This window comes from Schistocerca americana, chromosome 2 (assembly GCF_021461395.2).
Source record: "Schistocerca americana isolate TAMUIC-IGC-003095 chromosome 2, iqSchAmer2.1, whole genome shotgun sequence".
Lineage (NCBI taxonomy): Eukaryota > Metazoa > Arthropoda > Insecta > Orthoptera > Acrididae > Schistocerca > Schistocerca americana.
Window position 1 is genome coordinate 11,360,952 of NC_060120.1, and position 24,408 is coordinate 11,385,359.

At 42.3% G+C, this 24,408-nt stretch overlaps 1 protein-coding gene and 1 non-coding gene across 3 annotated transcripts in view; both read right to left on the reverse strand.

The window, feature by feature from the left end:
• The window catches only part of LOC124595296 (androgen-dependent TFPI-regulating protein-like), a 227,848-nt gene that overhangs the window by 110,907 nt on the left and 92,533 nt on the right, over window positions 1–24,408 (reverse strand). The gene's annotated exons all lie outside the window — the stretch shown is intronic.
• Window positions 22,722–22,807, reverse strand: Trnap-ugg. The gene has a single exon. It is a non-coding gene; the product is annotated as a tRNA-Pro (tRNA).

Genomic DNA, 24,408 nt, shown 5'->3' on the forward strand with positions numbered 1-24,408 from the left:
AGAAAGAAATCGCATGGGGTTAAGTCGGGAGAGCGTGGAGGCCGTGACATGAATTGCTGATCATGATCTCCACCACGACCGATCCATCGGTTTTCCCTTACAGAGGCATCCAGAAGCTTTAAACTGCGCATACCATCGCTGAATGGAGTTAGCAGTTGGTGGATCTTTGTTGAACTTCGTCCTGAAGTGTCGTTGCACTGTTATGACTGACTGATGTGAGTGCATTTCAAGCACGACATACGCTTTCTCGGCTCCTGTCGCCATTTTGTCTCACTGCGCTCTCGAGCGCTCCGGCGGCAGAAACCTGAAGTGCGGCTTCAGCCGAACAAAACTTTATGAGTTATTCTACGCATCTGTAGTGTGTCGTGACCATATGTCAATGAATGGAGCTACAGTGAATTTATGAAATCGCTTCAATCATTTGTAATAGCCCTGTAGTTCCAGACGCATCTTGATCGCGTGAAGTAGCTTCCATAGAACTGTGGCTATTTTATTGGCCACCAGATTAATGGTGTCACTTTCGATATTTCAACTGTTTTCCATCTCACCACGGGAGACCAATACCACGAATGACAGTCGGCTGAAGAAGAACAGGAAGCGGAAGAGGAGCGGTGTAGCAACAAGGTAAGGATAACCAAGATGTATAACAGGGGCGAATTCCGCTGTAATCCTACAACACGAGACAGCTGTACTCTCCAAAACTGTTAATCCATTGATGACGCAAATATTTTCAGTATGTTTTCTGTTTGTCATATCTAGTAATTAATAAGTTCTTCCAAATGCGTCTTTCTTAGCAACTGCTTATGTCAACTCAATAATTGCACCTTTTTACTCGTTGAACACTTTGGGGAAAAGATTGCGCAAATGAATAAGAGGATGAAAATATGGTAAAATTATCGGAGTGAATAACAAACATGCTGTGAATACAGTCAAAAAAATAAAATAAAAAGAAGCCGACGCACCACGAAGGAATTATTCGGAATGGACATCGGCAGATGTAATCTACAAATAAACAAATGGTCATAAATCAAGAAAAACTGGATGATTTATTCAAGTGATAGAACTTCGCAAAGTGAGGAAGTTCGCGATGGTCCATCTCTGGCCCTTATGCAAGCAGTTATTCGGTTGGCATTGAATAATGTTCTGCCGGCCGGCGTGGCCGAGCGGTTCTAGGCGCTTCAGTGTGGAACCGCGTGATCGCTACGGTCGCAGGTTCGAATCTTGCCTCGGGCATGGATGTGTGTGATGTCCTTAGGTTAGTTACGTTTAAGTAGTTCCAAGTTCTAGGGGACTGGTGACCTCAGATGTTAAGTCCCATAGTGCTCAAAGCCATTTTTGAACGGATATTCTCCTGAAGTTTTTATTTTTATTTTTTATCCTTCCTTTTTGAGTCATCAGTCTTCTGACTGGTTTGATGCGCTCCGCCACGAGTTTCTGTCCTGCGCCAAACTCTCTTCACCTGAGAGTAGCACTGGCAACCTGTGTCCTCAATTATTTGCTGGGTGTATTCTAAGCTCCGTTTTCCTCTACACTTTTTACCCCCTACAGCTCGCTCTAATATCACGAAAGTTATTGCGACCTGTCCTTACCTTATCAGTCCACATAATTTACGATATTCTTCAGCAGCATCACGCATCAAATGCTTCGATTCTCTTTCTTTCCTGTTTTCCTATAATCCATGTTTAATTACCCTACAAGGCTGTGCTCCAAACGTACATTCTCAGAAACGTCTTGCCCAAATTAAGGCCTATGTTTGACACTAGTAGGTTCTCTTGGCCAGGAATGCCCTTTTTCCCATTGCTTGTCTGCTTTGTATGTCTTGCTTGCTCCGTCCGTCAAGGGTTATTTTGCTGTCTTAACTTCATCTCCTTCGTGAGCATCAATACTGATGGTAAGTTTCTCAATGTTCTCATTTCTGCTACTCCTCATTACTTTCATCTTTCTTCGACTTACTCTCAGTCAGTATTCTGTACTCATTAGACTGTTCATTACATTCAACAGATCCTGTAAATCTTGTTCACTTTCACACACGATAGTAATGTCATCAGCGAATCTTAACATCTTTTCATCTGACTGAATTTTAATTCCAGTCTTGAACATTTCTTTTATTTCCGTCATTACTTCTTGGATGTAATGTCTGAAAATCAGAGGCGTAGGACTAAATCCCAGTCTTACACACTTTTTAATCCGACCTCTTCGTTCTTGGTCTTCCAGAAGGATTGTACCTATTGTATATTACCCGTCTTTCTCCAGAGCTTTCCCTATTTTTCTCAGAATATAGAACGTCTTACGCCACTTGACGCTGTCGAACACTTTCTCCAGGACGACAGATCCTATGAACGGATTTTGAGTTTTCTTTACACTCGCTTCCATTATCAACCGCAACGACACAATTGCCTCTCTAGCGCCTTATCTTTCCTATAGCCAAACTGCTCGTCGTCTAACAGCTCCTCAATTTTGTTTTCCATTCTTCTGTATATTATTGTTCTCAGTAACTAGGATGGATGAGTTGTAAAGCTATTTGAGCAATAATTCTCGCACTTGTCGGCTCTTGCAGTTGGAATTATGTGGATTATGTTTTTCTGAAGCTTAGATGGTATATTGCCACACTCATACATTCTATACATCAACGTGAATAGTCGTTTTGTTGCACTACCCTCAATGATTCTAGAAATTCTGATGTAATATTATCCATCCCTTCCAACTTATACGCTATTAAGTCCTTCAAAGCTCTTTTAAATGTTGACTCTAGTACTGGGTCCTGTATCTCTTTTATGTAGACACTTGTTTCTTCTTCTGTCACGTTATCAGACAGTCTTCCGTTTCGTAGAAGCCTCCAATGTACACATTCGATCGATCCGCCTGTAACGACAACTGTACATATAATAATTTTTTTTCTTTATGAATTTAGATAAATTAATTTATGCAATGTTTTGAACTTATGTTTCGGTTTGTATCGTTATGTTAAAGAGACTGTGAGCAACTTTTGAAATGAATATTATTATTTATGTTAGATTTCAAATAATGTGGTAATCAAAGGAAGGTGTATTTAATGTTAAAACTATTGTAAGATGTGAAAATTGTAATTTATACACTTGGTCCATACGTAGGTAATGCATTAGGATATGTGTAGTAGAAAACCTGTGGTGAATACCCTACCTGTAGGGGAGCGGGAAAAGGTGGAGGCAGGAGAGGCGGGAAAACGCACACTGGCGCGGTTCGGCGCAACGGGCACAGTATTACAGTCGGAGGCGAGCAACAGTCGGAAGTACACGTACTGTACCGAGGAGGCTACCCAGGAAAAGTGGATTCCATTGAGCCTCGGATGAACCGATTCCGACGACTACTTGGCATGGCTATATTCTGAGGCACAAAATTGGAAAGATTACGACGCTAAGAAGATGGAAAGTGCCGATGTTGTGTGAGCCTTAGCCGTGCTTGCATGTGTGCCGTGCTGCCCGCTATCTCGCTGCCCGCCAACCGCCGCACCGACTTGCACAGGTCAAACATTTATTTCATCTTTAGAAGTGTATCTGTGTGGACCAGTGTCGAAACTGTTTCTAATGGTTCAATAATAACGTGACTTTTACCAGAATTGCTTTAGCCATGACTTATCCCGATCACTGACCTAGACAGGATCCTTACCTCGTATTGTGCAATCCGAGTATCCTAAACTGAAAGTTTAATGTTTGTGTTAATGAAAATTATCAGCAGATTAATCTATGCCATAAAGGGATCTAAAGTTCTATGTGTTGTTGCAAATGTTGGTAAAGAACAAAAGAGTTTTTTTTTTAATTGAGTTAGCGATGTTATTTAATTAATTTGAGACAGAAATAATGACAGTTAAATTATTCAGAAGTAAGACAAAAGAGTAGTTATCCATAGATTGATAATTCTGAGTGTTAATTTGCCTTCAGTACTTAATAGTTTCAGTATAACGACCATAACAGTTTCAGGCCCCCCCCCTTTCTCTTGTCCATTCTTTCAAACCTTGAAATGTGTTGATCAGATTTGACCAGTAAAGCTAAGTCTATATTAATCCTAAGTGTATTAGTGTTTTTCCATCATTAATAGTGATATTGTGTGTGTACTTTCAAGATTGTCGATGCTAGGGCAATCTACGCCCGATTTCAGTCTGCTCAACATACAAAATGCAGTTCGTAGTAATCATTGCTGAGTGGTGTTGTGTAAATTTAGCTCGTCCAAATTAGTACAAAAAGAGAAAACTTTAGTTCAGTGGATTTTTCCGGTTCCAAACTTTGCCATATCACGCATCATTGCTACGTGTTACTATGCTTGTACATGCAGCCACTTGTACAAGGAAAAACTCATTCATTGCCTAAGTAGGCTGGCGACCGAATTGTTAATTATAGGTAGCATCTACTGTGTGTACTTCTTGTCCATGCGAAAGAGTAATTATACTTTACATTTGCTTGATGCATCACTGTGGTTATTGACTGTGTACAAGTCCGATCTTGCTTCTATTAGGTACACGCGGTCAACTAATGTACTAAAATCCTTGTTTATAAGGTGAAGCCCGTGAACTTATTGCAGTACAGGCTTTATAGAGCTAACGTACGTCCGAGTAGGGCGGTAGCGTTACACGCCCTCTCCTCTGTGTTTAACAGTGGAATTCTCAATGCACTGTCAATGTTAGTAGTGTTGCTTATACTTTTACCGAAGGTTGTTTTGACTTTTCCTTATGCTGCGTCTATCCCTCCGACAGCCATTTCTTTTTCGATTTCTTCACATTTTTCATGCAGCCGTTTCGCTTTATTTTCTTGCGCTTCCTATTTATTTCATTCTTAAGTGGCTTACATTTATGTATTCCTGAATTTCCCTTGCCATGTTTGTACTTCCTTCCTTCTCCGATCAGCTGAAGTATTTCATCTATTACCCACGGTTTCTTCGCAGTTACCTTCTTTGTACACCTGTTTTTCTTTCCGGTTTCTGTGATTGCCCTTGATAGAGTTGTTCATTCCTCTTCAACTGAACTGCCTACTGCGCTATTCTTTATCACAGTATCTACAGTCTCAGAGAACTTCTAGCGTACTTCTTCATTCCTTATTATTTCCACAACCCGCTTCTTCACGCACTGATTCTTCCTGACTATTCCCTTAAACTTCAGCCTACTCTTCATCACTACCAAATTCTTATCTGAGTCTATATTTGCTCTTAGGTACGCCTTACAATATAGCATCTGATTTCGTAGTCTGCGCCTCTTCCAAGTATACCTCCTCCTCTTGTGATTCTTGAATAGAATATTCATTATTACTATCTGAAATTTATTGAAGAACTAAATTAGTATCTCTCCTCTCTCATTCCTAGGACCAAGCCCTTATTCTCTTGTAACCCTTTCGTCTACTCCTTCCCCTACAACTGTATTCCAGTCCCCCCTGCGTGTTCGACTTTCATCTCCCTTTACACACTAAATTATCCATTCGGTATCTTCATTATCTTCACACTATGGCGTCGGCATGTATATCTGAACTATCGTTGTCGCTACCGAGTCTGATGAGAACACCCATCACTGAACTCTTCACAGTAAGTCACTATCTGCCCTGTCTTCCTATTTATAACAAATCCTAATCCCGTTATACTATTTTCTGCTACTGTTGATGTTACCCTAAACCCGTCTAACCAGAAATCCTCGTCTTCTTTTCACTTCACTGGCCTCCACTATAGCTTGCTTAAGCCTTAGCATTTTCCTATTCAGACTTTCTAGCTTCTCTATCAAGTTCAAACTTCTGACATTCCACGTCCAGACTCGTAGAACATTATCTTTTGGCTGGTTATTTAGTCTTTTTCTCATGGTCACCTCCACTTTGGCAGTCCTCTCCCGGAGATCTGAATCTGGGACTAGTCCGGAATCTTTTGCCAATGGAGAGATCATCATGACACTTTTTCAACTACAGGTGACATTTCCTGTGTGTACACGTTATGTTTCTTTAATCCAATGGTTTCCAATGTCTTCTGCATCCACATTCCACTGATCATTGCTGATTCTTCTGCCTTTAGGGACAGTTTCCCACCCCAAGATCAAAAGAGTGCCCTGAATCTGTGTCCGCCTTTCCTCCCTTTTTGACAAGGTCATTGACTGAATGAGGGTGACTTCTGACGCTGGAAGTGTTCGACTGCCATCACTTATAATTTTTATTCAAAATTTAAGCAGTGATGGGGTAAATGTCGTGTGACTAGGTCCCCCCGTCGGGTAGACCGTTCACCGGGTGCAAGTCTTTCGATTTGACGTCACTTCGGCGACTTGCGCATCGATGGGGATGAAATGATGATGATTAGGACAACACAACACCCAGTCCCTGATCGGAGAAAATCTCCGACCCAGCCGGGAATCGAACCGGGGCCCTTAGGATTGACATTCTGTGGTGCTGACCACTCAGCTACCGGGGTGGACAGTGATGGGGTGCGAACCCGGGACCGAGGACGTTTTGATTACAAACCAAAGACGCCACCTCTAGGCCACGGGTCACTAAGGGATATCGGGCTACGTTCTGTCCAACTGGCGCGTTAGATCGTTAAAATCCTGAAACGTTTGAGGGCCCTGCCCATAAGCTCCAAAAATTCTCAATTAGGGAAGGATCCGGTGACTTTGCTGGCCAAGGTAGGGCCCTTGCTGGTCATCAGGACTTTTTTCCCAACCGGTTCAGTGCAAGCCAGCCGTAAGTTCAGCCCCCTGAAGATGCCACAGACAGCTGAGCGATACCAATGTGACTGTCCGGCAACAAGGAGTGATGTTTGGGGTGTCACGTCATTTCCGGTGCGTCGACAATATTGTACACCCCGTTTTGTTCCGCTTCATTGCCTTCTGTCCTGGGCTTACATTTCAACAAGATAATGCCCGTCCACAGCCGGCGAGAGTGTCTTCTTATTGTCTTCGCTCTTGCCAAACCCTACCTTGTCCAGTATGTTTTCCTGATCTCTTCTCAATTGAGAACGTTTGGAGCGTTATCGGCAAGGCCCTGCAACCAGCTTATGACATGCATTGTTTCAACAGCAAGCTTGATACTTGCTGCTGAGAGCTGCGTCAGTGGGTTTACAGCAGATTACAGAGCTACTATCTATAGCCACCCCCCCCCCCTCCCCCTTGACAAAAGGACGGATACTGGGGCCAAGAGATGTGAAACACTGTTGTTGCTGGCCACAACCGTTGATACCAAACCTGGAGTTTGTTAACATAAAATCCGGAAGCATCCCTACCTTCCGAGTAGAAGTAGGGGAGGAATATAACTGTGATGGCCGATGCTCATTAAGTGCCCGTGGTCGACTGTAGGAAGGGAGATATAGTGCACTGCCGCGATTCTTTAAAAACCCATATTTAGGTACCGTATTCAGGGAAGTTCTCAGTCAGATCGCTGGGGCGCCGACTCCTTGTCGCTTGTGGCTAGCCTTGGTAATCTCCGACATTTATGTTTTTCTCTCTTTGTTCCTCTCAAGTTTGTACTTAATTTGCTGCTAGTGTTCACTGCTTCTCTTACCAGGCACCCCCCTAACTTCAGACACTGACTTCAGTTGTGCAACCACTTGCTTCCTTTGCTTTTTCTAATGCTTAGAACTAGCCTTCAGTGTAGTAATCAGTCTGATCGCAAATAAATAGTTTCAATCGGACCTCTGACTTCCATGAGACTCCTACTGCAAACATCCTGCCGAGTCCCAGAATCCGCACCTCTCTTAGGTTTGGGGCTGATCCAAGTCATCAACCTGCCTTCACTGAGAATGTGTCTTTCTGCATATGGTCCTCACCGCTCGGAGATTGCAGACTGACCTCAAACCCACTGCTTCTCTCTATCCTGTGCCAGGACGTGACAGCAGTACTGTACCCTTATCTTTAATAGATGCATCTGGAGACATTATTTTCAACGTAGAGCCGTCATGTGCCAGCATCTTGCCACACTACTCGAAATCCTGCAACGAAGTGAGGTGTAACCAAAGCAGAAATCTTCAAAATAGATTCCGAAATCGGGTCAGACTTTCAATTGCAGAAGTAACGTAGTACCTGCCTTCTTTTTAAACTAAAATGTTGTTCCAGTTGTAATACTGCAAGTTGTCATCTACGAGAACACTGTCATTTCAACAGCACCAACATACTAATTTAAATTCTCCCTACAATTTTTCCACTATTTAGCAACCAAATCACACGTGCTCCCAATCATTCAGTGCCTTTGGTATGACTTCTTACGTAGAAGATGAATAATTCTATAAAATGAACCAAGTTACAACTCACCATTACACGGCGCGCACGCAGACCTATCATAAATGTGCTTTGTTCTGATTGGCCGAAAGCAGCAGCTCGCGCTATATCGAATTTGGCAGCTGGTGTCCATGTGCTTGGTGGCTGGTTTGTTTACAATATTATATGAGTTCGATGGGTTGGGCACGTCAGTCTCTTTCGGATAGTTCAGTGCACTTCCGGGCGTTTTCTGGCATAGAGTACAGGTGGAGTTTATGTATACAGCGTTATTGCTTTTGTGCTGCAGAGTGAATATAATTTAATTAGTTTCACCTCAGAATACCACACGTAGAACTTATCGCTCTCGACTAAGACGCTTAAATTCATTCAGTGTACTATAGCAAAATTAGGTCACCACTTAATTGCACAGTCATCTAGATTACTTAAATTTAGCTCGAACATTACCTTTGTATATATGATACGCAATGGAGTATAAATAACGTTTAGCGTGGGGCATCGATTGTCTCTACGTTATTTCCTCTGATTAACTTTTCAGTTCTTGAAATCTGTCCATAAAGGAATATTCTTTATTCACATGCGTATATTTTGTGCGGTGTATGGCGTCCAGTCCAGACTAACAGATTTCGTGTTTTCTCTCCTGTGTAATACGACACAAAAATTACCAATCGTTGCTAATGGCTCTCATCGGGGCTACCTACAGCCTATGTTCTTAATTGCACTTATTAACTAGTCTAACGCTTTCAGAATATAATTGAGCTATTCTTGAACCTATGAACTATTCTTGAACTATTCATGAATCCATGGTCTCGCTGCTATATGAATTAATAAAATCATCTCGCGCTTCCAGCCGTCTCAGGTGGTTGAAATTTCACGTTCACAAGCTTACGCCCGATTATCTCCTCAGCCATTGTCAATGTCAAGTGGTAAATGACTGTCGTGTCGTCTTGGCTCTCCGTTAAATAGCCGCGTTGCTGACTGTGACGTCACTGGTACCCCACCCCCCTCTCTCTCGCCAAATATGGCGATGTTGTCGTCCTGCGTCCGTCGTGTCAGCTCCAACCTCGCGATGAGCGGGTCCCAGTCTGTGCTGACGTGCGAACCACCGTCCTTGTAGATGGTATTTTCAGATATTTTTGTTTCTACCGCTTCTTTTATAACGCTATCCCAGAATCTCTTCTTCCTCGTAACAACAGGTGTTTCGGTGAAAAGAATTCGGTGTCTATTTTCTAAAGCGTGTTCTGCCACTGCTGATTTTTCAGGGTAGCGAAGGCGTAAGTACCTCACGTGTTCCGTCCGGCATTGCTCCATCACTTGATGATTGCCCAGAAGAGCTTGGTCGAAAACTCGTGGGATTTTCATTAACTGGTGCGGCTGGAAGCTCGAGAATATTCTATGAAGAATTATTCTTGTCTTTACGGTAAAGTAAGTATCAAAAAGCAAATATGGTATTTTGTAAAGGTTCCCTGCATATTTCACCCAGCAGCTGAAAGCATTAGCAGATTCTGATGTGCCTCTGGATCACGGCGTCCCGGGTTCGATTCCCGGCCGGGTCGGGGTTGTCTCTGCCCGCAGACTAGGTGTTTGTTGTTATCCTCCTCATTCCATCATTATCATTATCATCATCATCATTCGTGACAGTGCCTAGACTAGACTGGGTAAAAAATTTGGACAGTGTAAAAACTGGGACTTTGTACGGGCGCTGATGACCCCGCAGTTGAACGCCACACAAACAAAACATCATCATCATCATCAGGTTCTGATGTGAAGCTACAGGTAAGGCTCTCACAGCAAATGATGACAATACAGTTTTATTTCATGAGCGACGCAATGAAGATAAGTTACATGCCCGTAGATCATTTACCCGGTTTTAGCACGGTATGGTTCGCGTTCACGACCAGTGTTGCACATTAACTTAATGCTCAATATTTAACATGAAAAAAATACAAATATAGATGTTCTGTGGTAATAAGTTATTTAGTTCAAAAAATGGCTCTGAGCACTATGGGACTTAACTTCTAAGGTCATCAGTCCCCTAGAACTTAGAACTACTTAAACCTAACTAACCTAAGGACATCACACACATCCATGCCCGAGGCAGGATTCGAACCTGTGGTGTCACCGCCAGACACCACACTTGCTAGGTGGTAGCCTTTAAATCGGCCGCGGTCCGTTAGTATACGTCGGACTCGCATGTCACCACTGTCAGTGATTGCAGACCGAGCGCCACCACACGGCAGGTCTAGAGAGACTTCCTAGCACTCGCCCCAGTTGTACAGCCGACTTTGCTAGCGATGCTACACTGACAAATACGCTCTCATTTGCCGAGACGATAGTTAGCATAGCCTTCAGCTACGTCATTTGCTACGACCTAGCAAGGCGCCATTACCAGTTTATATTGAAATGGAAATTATGTGCCGTCAAGAGCGATGTACACCAATTATGGATTAAAGTTAAGTATTCTACCAATTACCTCCTGTTTTGCTGGTCTTATTTCTCTGACCTGTTCCAGACCTCACGCCAGTCTGCGTGTAATTAAAGGCGTGCATTCCGGCCTCCTCTAGCAACACGGTGTTGGCTCTTCTGCCAACACAGCAGAACTTGCGACCGTAGCAGTCACACGGTTCCGGACTGAGCGCCTAGAACCGCGAGACCACCGCGGCCGGCAGTTATTTAGTCAACGGTGTTTAGGTTTATTAAGTCATCTTCGGACAGTGACTGGCTGCCATCGCGGAAGAGTATATAGCACATTGGTGAAAAGCTGTATAAAAAATAATATGCATGGTGAGTGAGTGATATGCACAAACAGCATAATTGTCGTGTTTGACCGTGCAGTTGTAGCTCAAATGAAATCATTTAAGCTGAACACTAACAGACTGTGACGGCTATATATCAGGGAACATTGGGACCGAATATTGGAATAGCAGTGTTTGTGCGCACGTGGTCACAAGGGGAAGAGGATAATATGAGTAATTACAAATAAGGCTTCGTCTCAATCCACATTTGTGAATTTCGTGAGTACTGCGTAATGAGTGTCCCTCCTAACAGGCGTCAGACTGTTTTTATTTGATATTTTATCAGATAGTTTCAATTTCGTTGTTAACTTCAATAGAGAAAATATAAACGTACAGTAAATGAAGCAGGCGAAAACAATACAAAAGTCTCAAAAATGAGATCTACAGGGAGTGTAAAACGCCTACGCAGGGATGGCTAAAGGACAAATGTAAGGACGTAGGGCCGGCCATTGTGGCCGAGCGGTTCTAGGCGCTTCAGTCTGGAACCGAGCGACCGCTACGGTCGCAGGTTCGAATCCTGCCTCGGGCATGCATGTGTGTGATGCCATTAGGTTAGTTAGGTTTAAGTAGTTCTAGGTTCTAGGGGACTGATGACCTCAGATGTTAAGTCCCATAGTGCTCAGAGCCATTTGAACCATTTTTTTTTAAAGGGTGTAGGATCATGTATCGGTAGGGGTAAGATGGATACTACCTACAGGAAAATTAAAGAGACCTTTGGAGAAGAGAGAAATACCTGTTTGAATATCAAGAGCTCACAGGGAAAACCACTATTAAGGAAAGAAGGGAAAGCAGAAAGTTGGAAAGAGTATATAAAGGGTCTATACATGGGCGGTGTACTTGAGGACAATATTATGGAAATGGAAGAGGACATAGATGGAGATCAACAGGGAGACATGATACTGCCTGAAGAATTTGGCAGAGCACTGAAACACCTTAGTCGAAGTAAGGCACCGGGAATAGGCAACATTTCATTTGAACCACTGATAGCCTTGGGAGAACCAGCCGTGACAAAATTCTACCATCTGGTGAGCAAGATGTATGAGGCAGGCGAAATACTATCAGACATCGAGAAGAATGTAATAATTCCAATCCCAAAGAAAGGTGTTTACAGGTGTGAAAATTACCGAACTATCTGTTTAATAAATCACGGTTGCAAAGTATTAACACGAATTCTTTACAGACGAATGGAAAAACTGGTAGAAGGCGACCTTGGGGAATATCAGTTTGGATTCCGTAGAAGTGTTGGAACACGCGAGGCTATACTGACCTTACGACTTATCTTTGAAGATAGGCTAAGAGAAGGCAAATACAGGGAGCTAAAGGCTATTTACAATTTGTACAGGAACCAGACGACAGTTACAAGAGTCGAAGGGCACGAAAGGTAAGCAGTGGTTGAGGAGTGAGACAGGGTTGTAGCTTATCCCCGATGTTATTCAATCTGTATAATGAGAAAGCAGTAAAAGACACAAAAGAAAAATTTGTAGTAGGAATTAAAATCCATGGAGAAGAAATAAAAACTTTGAGGTTTGCCGATGACATTGTAATTCTGTCAGAGACAGCCAAGGACCTGAAAGGGCAGCAGAACGGAGCGGACAGTGTCTTGAAAGGAGGATATAAAATGAACATCAACAAAAGCAAAACGAGGGTAATGGAGTCAAATCAGGTGACAGTGAGGGAATTACATCAGGAAATGAGACAGTTAAAGTACTAGATGAATTTTGCTATTTGCGCAGCAAATTAACTGATGATGGTCGAACTAGAGAGAATATAAAACGTAGAGTGGATATGACAAGGAAAGCGTTGCTGAGGAGGAGAAATTTGTTAACAATGAATATAGATTTGTCAGGAAGTCTTTTCTGACAGTGTAGCCATGTATGGAAGTGAACCATGGACAATAAACAGTTTAGACAAGAAGAGAATAGAAGGTTTGGAAATGTGGTGCTGAAGATTAGATGAGTAAATCACGAAACTAATGAGGAGGTACTGAGCAGAATTGGTGAAAAGAGAAATTTGTGGCACAAGTTGACTAGGAGTAGGGATCGGTTGGTAGGACATCAAGGGACCACTAATTCAGTACTGGAGGGAAGCATGGAGGGTAAAAATCGTAGAGGGAGACCAAGAGATGAATACATTAATCAGACTGAGAAGGAAGTAGGTTGCACTAGTTATTTGGAGATGAGGAGGCTTGCACAGGATAGAGTAGCAAGGAGAGCTGCGTAAAAATAGCTCAAAGTGGCTCTGAGCACTATGGGACTTAACATCTGAGGTCATCAGTCGCCTAGAACTTGGAACTACTTAAACCTAACTAACCTAAGGACATCACACACATCCATGACCGAGGCAGGATTCGAACTTGCGAACGTAGCGGTCGCGCGGTTACAAACTGAAGCGCCAGAACCGCTCGGCCACTCCGGCCAGCGCGTGAAAATAGTCTTTGGACTGAAGAGCAGAACAACAACAACGACAGTGTGTAGTTGGGGTCATCCCAAACAAATACTGGTCATCACGTCTTTCAGACGACGTCCAGTGACAGGGTAGGGCATTGGATTGTTCCCTGTTACAAACAAAATGATTTTTTAAAGCGGTATTTTACGTGCCCATTCGAAAATCTGTGCTAAGTTAGTCTAGTACTATATTCGTTTCATCGATATACATTAACGGAGACTGTAAGGCATTAAGAGTTACCGGTACTCGGGCAGCGGCCTTTGGCCAGCTCGCCACCTGTTGTGCGCCTCGCTGTCCTGCGCTGACTGTTAACCCGAAGCAGCAGCGCTAGTCAGTCGCTGCTGCAGTACTGTGTATTTTTCGTGTTTTACTTTACCTGTTAACACACATCGGTATACCGAATATCGCACTAGACTAAACTACGTAAAGATTCACAGTATTGCCAAATGCTTTTGCAATGCTTTCATCAAATCGATACCCACTAAACAATTACTTTTTAAGGTTTCCATGAAATTGGTAACTAGAATGTTCATTATCACTTATATATAACATGGTTAAAATCAAAGGAGATAAGGCAAGAAGCTGATAGATAGCTCAGTTAGCATAAAAAAGCTCAACCTAGAAGTCAGTGTACATAAATATGGCCATGCTGCCTTGCTACTGCAGTCGATGACATTTCACAGCAATCAAAGCAAACACACTTAACTGCACGACTCTAATGGCCGTCCTCAGCTGTTACGTCATTCAGATTTTATCATACAGTGTCTTAGAGATGAATGTATTTGTTCTTTCCGTATCCGCAAGTACCTCTGTTCTACCTAATTGCTATCCTTAATAATTGTAACTGCGGAACGATAGACATGTTTATCCTCCGCCTAGTGTGGTACTGGTCTTTCCCTCGATATTTTGAATTTTTTTATCATCTGGTAAGCAATGAATCGACAGACATCTAGCTAGCAGAGGTTTCAAAATGGTTCAAATGGCTCTGAGCACTATGGGACTCAACTGCTGAGGTCATTAGTCCCCTAGAACTTAGAACTAGTTAAACCTAACTAACCTAAGGACATCACAGACATCCATGCCCGAGGCAGGATTCGAACCTGCGACCGTAGCGGTCTTGCGGTTCCAGACTGCAGCGCCTTTAACCGCACGGCCACTTCGGCCGGCGAGCAGAGGTTTTCTAAATTCAATGAAAAAGAATTTGGTGAGTGTTGAAGAAAGAATCGAAGTGTTTGTATGGAGTACGTAGCACCATCAAACTAATTTCAAACAGGCCTGACGAACTCATAATTCGAACACGATTTGTCGTTACATATTTTACGCGTGCGCCACCGTGTTCTGAGGCACTGTAGGTTTGCTTCCAACGTGCAAACGTCCTCTATGACAGTTCTGAATTTCGAACGAGTATATTCCCATTCCGAAATGAAGCAATTTCTGGTTATCCAAATGGAGAGTAGATCACTGAAATTACTTAGAAGTATAATAGACGAACAGTTGATGTCATTTTACTCCTGTTTATTTTTTCTCCCTCAGTATCATCATGATCAAAGTCACCCAGGCATATAATTTCTTTAGGCGCGGAGTAAAGATACGACCATTAAAATTCTCTCTCTCTCTCTCTCTCTCTCTTCCTCCCCCCCCCCTCCCCCCTCCGCTCCTGCCTTCTATCTCCCTCCCTCTCTCTTTCTCTCTCTCTCTCTCTCTCTCTCTCTCTCTCTCTCTCTCTCTCACACACACACACACACACACATACACACGTAAGCTTTCACAGGTTTTTTCACAGGAAACTATTCAGTACTGTTTTTTCCCTTTTTTGGCCGTCGATTCGGGTAGCCACCTTAAAAACTCGTTTAATTCCATTATATTTTTACTTAATCATTTTTTGTGTTCACCCACGGAAGACGTTATAGGCAGTGGAATTAAAATTTTAATAAGTTTCTTTTCTTAATTTTTTCGAAATTTTCTTCTCAATAAGCTGCGCAACTGCTAAACTGTTCTGTTTAGTTATTTTCATATACTTAATACGTTATTTTACTGACTGCAAAATGAAAATTATTAAATGCTCCATCGAGATTTGTTTGCTTTACTTCATAGCTGCACGTTTGGGGGTGAACTGAAAAGCGTTACATACGTGGCTGTTTTTTGTTGACTGGCTGATAATATTAGGGTGTTACTGCTCTTGCTTGAATTAAATCTTAACAAGGAAAGGCTCCTTATTAGATTGGCGAGCTGACGAGCTGCCCAGAACCCTACGATTAAGCCCTTTAAAGGATGACGAAGAATATTTACAATTCGTATTTAATTCTAACCAAATGCATATCAACAAGTTTTATTTATGATCTAATTCCTGTTAGTACCAATTTAATTCAATAATTTTGATTAAATGATGTATCTGAGTGACGATGAACAAATTCATTAGGCTCGATATCTTAATTAATACCTTCATAATTAATGTCATTCTGTCCAAAGAGTATCAATATGAGGTAAAACAGAAGAGAGTCAAAACTGAGGGTTTTGTTGAGTGAGCTGCTATAAATAACAGGTCTATTCTAGTATGAAATGAAATGAAATTAGCACTAACTACCACTGAACACGTTTCTTTGTCAACACAACGACCTTCGAAACAGAAAAATAAAAATGTGTGTCAGAGTTGACATTGTCTACAGTGGGAAATTTTATAAGTTATTGTTACTGTCAGGGAGTAGGATAAATGGTCCAACCCTCAACCAGGTTGACTAGGCTATTTTTCATTAAAGAATTGCACATTTCTTCAAGATTAATGGATTCAAGTGATTGCACCAAGGTCGTACAATGCTACCAACTGTCTTCAGGGCTGAAAAGTGTATAGAACTTGGTTTTTACAGAGAAGCTTGAATGACGACAACCTACAAGTTGATACAAAGAGCTGGCCGGGGTGGCCGAGCGGTTCTAGGCGCTTCGGTCTGGAACCACGCGACCGCTACGGTCGCAGGTTCGAATCCTGCCTCGGGCATGGATGTGTGTGATGTCCTTAGGTTAGTTAGGTTTAAGTAGTTCTAAGTTCTAGGGGACTGATGACCACAGTGGTTAAGTCCCATAGTGCTCAGAGCCATTTGAGCCATTTGATACGAAGATGTTCATGATCCGATATACTCAGGAGAAGGACTGGCGAGACAGGAGCTGCAAGCCGGGAAACGAAACGCAGCGACGGCCGTAGAATATTCCCACAATTATCACGACGAATAAAAACTTTACGCTCATTGGGTAGCCGAACGCAAGTGAACCGTTTTGTGATGCCAGTATTCAGACATCCGCCCGTGCCGATTTTTACATCATCAGTTCACAACTATCAAAATTGAATGTTTCGTTTGTTGTCTTGGTGTAGGTTTGTAGATGTGTTGCAAACCGTCTACATTCGTTACTGAGCAGAGAGTATTCCACGACTCTGTAAGTCTCTAATATGTTTCGTTACTTTTCGCTTTCTTGCGAGCAGTTCATACCTGACGCTAGCTAAGCAGGTTGCCTTCATAAATCAGTTACTTTTCTCCCCTGAATCGGTTCTCGTAGTTCGCGTATCTGTCTGCCGAACTTACAGACATGCGGTAAGTAGTTTCCAATTGGTGAATCATTTCTTTTTCTGGACAGTATTCATTCTAGAATCAGATTTTCACTTTGCAGCGGAGTGTGCACTCATGTGAAACTTCCTGGCAGATTAAAACTGTGAGCCGGACCGAGACTCGAACTCGGGATCTTAGCCTTTCGCTGGGAAGTGCTCTACCATCTGAGATTCCCAAACACGACTCACACCCCGTCCTCACAGTTTTACTTCCAGCAGTAACTCGTCTCCTAACTCCCAAACTTCACCGAAGTCCTAGTTCTGCAAGGTTCGCGGAGAGCTTCTGTGTAGTTTGGAAGGTAGGAGACGAGGTACTGGCAGAAGTAAAACTGTGAGGACGGGGCGTGAGTCGTGCTTGGGTAGCTCAGATGGTAGAGCACTCGCCCGCAAAAGGCAAAGGTCTCGAGTTCGAGTCTCGGCCCGGAACACAGCTTCAATCTGCCAGGATGTTTCATTATTCATTATGATTGAAGTCACATGAACAGTGCTCTACTACAAGATATCTTGTATGACATACTGCAGCCAGTTAAAGTCGTTAGCAAAACACTAGCTCTACCGATTCTTTAGTATAGCTCGTCAGTCTGGGACTTCTACCAGTTAAGATTAATAGAGGATATAGAGACGATCCAAAGAAGAGATACGCCTTTCTTCAAGGGTTCGTCTGGCAAGTACGAGAATGTCATTAAAATGGCTTGAGAAGTGTATAGATGTAAATTTGGGCTTAACATCCAGTGGACGACTATATTGTAAGACACAGAACGTCAGTCTTTACTCGTATTAAAGCCGACTCTAGCGCCGAATACTACTTTTTGGAGCTTTAGTAAGGGAACAATGGCCCGGCTGAAGGTCATTTTTTTATGTTTTCCTCGAATAACAATAAATCCGCGACTTTTAGCGAAAATGTTTCTCAGTATAAACACTACATTAAATTTCTTATAAAAAAGATCCTATTCATTTTTCCTCCAGGGCTAAACAGTTTCCGTGTTGCGGGGAATGGAGAAGTCGCAGGTTATTAAAATTATTTTTAAACAGTTTGGAGACCAAGCCCGAGCGTAGCTCAGGTCACGCCCTTATATTAAAATGGTCATACCCGAGTGTAGGTCGGGCCGTAATTTTCTCGCCGCGCCAGCCACCTGTCGCTCGTAAACTGGATTCATTTCGTTTGAGAACAATGTACGGAGGTCTCGCAACAGCCTTTGACTGGTGTTGCCTTCTGTTGTCAATCTATGGAATTATTTCGAAATAACATTAGCGAACGTAACAGCTGCTACCGTGAAGATTGAGCCTATATGATCGTACTGACGCAGTTTTGTGTGTGTACTCGATGGGTTTAGCAGTTTGCTGTAACTCTGCTGCAAATACGTGACGTTTGTCGAGAGAGCAAGAAATTTTGGAACCTGAAGAGGAAGAAACTGCTGAATATCTCACTTCGTACTTTTTTCTTGGGACGATAGCCATATTTCCCGTCATCATGATTTTAGAATTTGTGATCTAGCAAAAAACTTTTTTAATTTGCGTTACTTTCGAAGATAAATGAATTACATATGTGCCAGTAACACTTTAAAATATAGCATAAATGGTTTGTTTCCTATGCCCAATATTCTACTAATTGGTCGATCTGCGAAGTGTTCTTGGTAAAAGATATCTATTTGTTGTTAAATGAGGAGGGTTAAGAAAAAATATTTAATTTATGTACAACGCTTGAGGGCAGAAGAGCCGTATTATGGGATATATTGTGTTCTGGGGTTGTAACAGTTTAGGGGGCGGGAGTGGGTGGTATAGGGGGAGCTGCAGGGTAGATGCACGAGGGAAGGCAGGTCGCCGCATTATGGTCATGGACTTCCTTCGTTGACAGGTGTGTAAATTGAAGAACGAGAGGGTGATTCACCACTCCATCTACCCCACTACGTCACAAGAAGCATCTACAGGGTGTTTCACTAAGTTATATCGATCCTGCAGACATGCCCGGGGGATGTTTATTTTCGAAAGAATGCTTTAACACTACATGGAGTTACTAACAACAGAAAGAAAAGAAACTCATATGGACAGAATGTATGTAATGCCTGTACACTGTTCTACATTACTTGAGAGGAAATTGATTTTTAGTCACATTGTACGGTAGCTGTGTCGTTCTTCCTGCAAAGGCAACTTTCCCCATCACGAACATTTTTCAGTTCACAGACGGACTACACCTTCTCAGCATGGCTTGTTCAAAATGGTTCAAATGACTCTGAGCACTGGGACTTAACTTCTGAGGTCATCATTCCCCTAGAACTTAGAACTACTTAAACCTAACTAAACTAAGGACATCACACACATCTATGCCCCAGGCAGGATTCGAACCTGCGACCGTAGAGGTCGTGCGGTTCCAGACTGTAGCGCCTAGAACTGCTCGGCCAAAACGGCCGGCCATTGCCTGTCCAGTTTTCTTAAATAAGTAGATAAAATAACTTCACTGATCTTGTGTTTATGTAGGAACGTTTTCTTTCAGTTTATTACATGAGTACTTACAGTGAAGTGACAGAAGTTATGGCATACCTCCTAATATGGTCCCGAACCATTTTTTGCCCTGCGTAGATCAGCATCTTTAATTGGTATGGACTCAACAATTCGTTGGAAGTTCCCTGCAGAAATACTGAGGAGTCATACTGTCTCCATAGCCGTCGCTAATTGCGAAAAAGGTGTTACCGGTGAAGGATTTTGTGCACTAAATGAGCTCTCGATTATGTCCCATAAATGTTCGATGGGATTCACGTCGGACGATCTGGGTGGACAAACCAATAGTATCGCTTCAGTTTTCCTAGTAATCTTGCAACTTGCTTTTCCCACTTTGAGTATATGCGAAAGTCGGAGTAAAGATGGTTCTGTTTGATGGTGACAGAAATCAAACATTATCTTTGGCACAGTGTGCCACAGTACCTTACGCAGTCGGTATTCCAAACATTTCTTAGACGTAGTCTTAATTTCAATACAGCCAAATCGTTCTGGGATATAAGAGTAAGCTGTGTAAAGATTTTGAAAAAAATTGAAGTTTTCGGGTGAAGTCTCCCCTTAAAATGGAGAGTGGCTGTTTTTAAAGAGATGAGAAGTTGCATGATGTTCGGGTTAGGAACTTCAAAGAGGCCAGACACATCAACATCTATGTATCAGTGCAGGATGCCTGGTCTGTATGTTTATGTATGCGATGGGATTTTGATACACTTAGCGTTTTCTTAATGTGCTTCAAAACATTCAACATGAGGAAATAATTCAGTTTACAGCACCATTACAATTTCCATGCAAAAGATCATGGACAGTTGGAAGGCCAAAAGCAAGATGCCGAACTGCAGAAATAAATAAAAAATAAAAACTCCACTTTTAAGTAATATGACTGAAGAAAGTATTCAAATACTAACAAAGAGATAGAGGGGCTGGCCAGTACTTACCTCAGCTCAGTACAGCCGATAGATACACATAAAACACATAAAACAGAACAGAAAATTTACGTTCCTAGCTTTCGGAACAAATGTTCCTTCATCGGGGAGGAGAGAGGGGAAAGAAAGGGAAGAAGGGAAAGGAGATTCAGTTACTCACAACCCAGGTTATGAAGCAACAGGGAAAGGAAAATAGGGTGGGTAGCAAGGATGGAGGCATGGTTGTCAGAGGGAAGCCAAAGATATTCTACTGTAAGTACTGTGCCAGCTTCAAACCAAAGAGGATGCATACAGAAGTAAAGGGGTATATAGTATAAAGATAAACACAACTATGTAGGATGAAAAGATGCGTGAATGGCTAAAGAGGAAAGGGAAAGAGGAGAAGACTGAAGAGTAAATGGGATTGAGGTTGTTTAACGTAGGTTCAGTCCAGGGGGATGGCGGGATGAAAGGATGTGTTGGAGTGCGAGTTCCCATCTCCGCAGTTCAGAGGGACTGGTGTTGGGTGGGAGAAGCCAAATGGCACATATGGTGTAGCAGGTTCCTAGGTCCCTAGAATTATGCTGGAGGGCATGCTCCGCTACTGGGTATTGGGCATCTCCGAGGCGGACAGTTCGTCTGTGTCCGTTCATGCGCTCAGCCAGTTTAGTTGTTGTCATGCCGATGTAAAAGGCTGTGCAGTGCAGTGCAGTGCAGTGCTGGGTGAGCGCATGAACGGACACAGACGAACTGTCCGCCTCGGAGATGCCCAATACCCAGTAGTGGAACATGCCCTCCAGCATAATTCTAGGGACCTAGGAACCTGCTACACCGTATGTGCCATTTGGCTTCTCCCACCCAACACCAGTCCCTCTGAACTGCGGAGATGGGAACTTGCACTCCGACACATCCTTTCATCCCGCCATCCCCCTGGACTGAACCTACGTTAAACAACCTCAATCCCATTTACTCTTCAGTCTTCTCCTCTTTCCCTTTCCTCTTTAGCCATTCACGCATCTTTTCATCCTACATAGTTGTGTTTATCTTTATACTATATACCTCTTCTGTATGCATCCTCTTTGGTTTGAAGCTGGCACAGTACTTACAGTAGAATATCTTTGGCTTCCCTCTGACAACCATGCCTCCATCCTTGCTACCCACCCTATTTTCCTTTCCCTGTTGCTTCATAACCTGGGTTGTGAGTAACTGAATCTCCTTTCCCTTCTTCCCTTTCTTTCCCCTCTCTCCTCCCCGATGAAGGAACATTTGTTCCGAAAGCTAGGAACGTAAATTTTCGGTTCTGTTTTATGTGTTTTATGTGTATCTATCGGCTGTACTGAGCTGAGGTAAGTACTGGCCAGCCCCTCTATCTCTTTGTTAGTATTTGTTTCACATCTCATATGAGATTTTCCATTAATCATGAAGAAAGTATTCGTCATACAAGAGCAGAAAAACAAACGTCTCAGTAACTTTCCCAACATTTTCACTGAGGAAATACATTTTTATTTTCAGAAGGAACACTCAGTGACGAGCAGTTAGGTTAAGTTACTCTACTATTTCTCAGGCTGCAAAGGATTGCGCAGTTGCACTGATTTTTGGTTTATGTTACCAGTGTTGAAACTCTGCTACAGCTAGAACTTACACACCTAGAGTGTGATGTTTGCGTGATTAGTGTCATAGCAAAATTATCTGTTAGACTTATGTTCACCCGAAGTAAATTTCTCGATTTTACAAGTCGGTAGCTACGACTTTGCTGATGTTTAGACTTACATGTAAATGCTGCTTTTTTACGCAATGAAGAGAACGAAATCCACCCACAACACACTCACTGGCAGACTTTAACTTGAGAGGCTGTCTTCGAACTGACAGTACTCGAAAAGTGATAACAGACAGCGATCCTTTACTGAAAAGCAAAACAAGTAATATTCACTGATGCCCTGTGTTTTCATCCTTAACGTTTAAATAAAATTGAAACGAAATATAAATTTGTCAATTCGAATTTCGTCCTAAAGCGGCAGTCAACTTAAGGTTGCAACAGTCGTAAGAAATATCATGTTTCTTACTCAGCTGCCCTCCGTTCTTTTCATCATCAAGATATTAAAAAGAATTTCATTCTCAGTTCTCATTAATACAAAACTCTTAACTGCTGTGGTGTGAGCGCGAGCCATGAGCAAAAATTCAAATGATTCAAATAGTTCTGAGCACTATGGGGCTTAACTTCTGAGGTCATCAGTCGCCTAGAACTTAGAACTACTTAAACCTAACTAAACTAAGGACATCACACACATCCATGCCCGAGGCAGGATTCGAACCTGCGACCGTAGCGGTCGCTCGGTTCCAGACCGTAGCGCCTATAGAACCGCTCGGCCACCCAGGCCGGCTCGCACGAGCAGCTGTGATGAACTGCTAGACTTCTTAACGTGCTGTAACTGTGAAAAGCCGGTTAGCCCGGGAAGAGCCTCTGGCTCCGGGCAGATGTCACTCCGTGCGAATATTCCGACCCCACATTAAACAGCTACTTGTCTTTACCGGTATACCTAGTTTATTACTGTTATATTCACATTCATTTTCTGAGATATTAGCAAGTGCCAGAAATGATAGGTTGCAATCACATTTAAATTCTAGCACTGGGGTGATTTAGGACGGTTTTGTCGTTATTTTGATTGTAACTTTCGTATATATTGTTAGATTAAATTGATTGTTATGGAAGTGGTTGGGCATACGTGTAACGAATAAAATATCCCAGAAACAGAAAATATATGTGGAGGTATATTTATCTGAGGCAGTTAAATAAAGTGTCCGAAGTCACCCTAGGGATTGGGGTGATTTCGGACACATGTGTTTTTTAAATCTTTGTCCGAAGTTACAGTATATAGATGGCGAATTCGGACAGTTACTGCATTTTTAAAAAATTCTACATGCTTTTTATTTGATTTTGGTGACATTTTACACATTGTAAGGGCGTCCTTTGTTACGAATAAGTAATATGGAATGAGATAATGAATTTTATACATTACAGATAAGCTTATATTTTGCAAGAATTTAAATAAACAATCTCTTTGTTCACTTCTGCACAAGCTAATTTAATATTTTCGCTTAAGCGAATGGAAAGATCTACTGACTGTCATTTGAGGAATAAATGCACCCATTCTTCTCCTGCAAGATATTACGAAATTTCTTCTCTTTTCGGCTAGATTTATCACGGTAGCCTTTAACTAAATATCTAATATCCAAGTGAGTGAAGGGAAATCCCCCATGTGCAGCCCTCAATATACCTTGCTTCAACATTTCTTCTTCTTTATTTAGCGCTGGCTGTCCTCCCATTTTTTTTTTTTTTTTTTTGGATGTGCTTCCTGAACTTTATTTTGTAGGGTTGATTTAGATATACCACACAAATCACATGCATTTCTGTAGGATAATTTACCACTCTGAATGTCACGAACAGCTTTATCTAAAAGTTCCGGGGTCATAATTAAACCGTACTGTAGCACTTCTCCTGCTCTTATACGTTCTTGGCATTGTCCAAAATCACCGCATCAGTACGCAGTTTTACAAAAAACCGTCGTTATTTTATAACATTGCACGAGAAACTCGACAAACTTGTACAGAAATTGTCTCAATGCTGTTAGCTACTGACAATTATGGTTACAATAACTTCGCGCTGGGCGCAACAACAGAAAGTTTCCACTTTACGATAAAGCATGGATTTTTAACACTGAGACTGTTCGTCAAGTATTCACCAAGGGAAACATTTGACGCAAAATAAAAGTTGTGGAAAGCGATAAATGGAATCTTGCGCTTAAAATAACTGGCGCACGGACGTTAACTCTTTGTTTCTATGCAGTAGCAAAGAGAAAATAAGCCATACTGTCCGAATTCGCCCCGGTGTCCAAAATCACCCCGTTTGACGGCACTTTGTTTGTTTACAGATTTAATTCTTTGCGGCGGTGGACCACTATTTTCATTTAATGAGTCCAT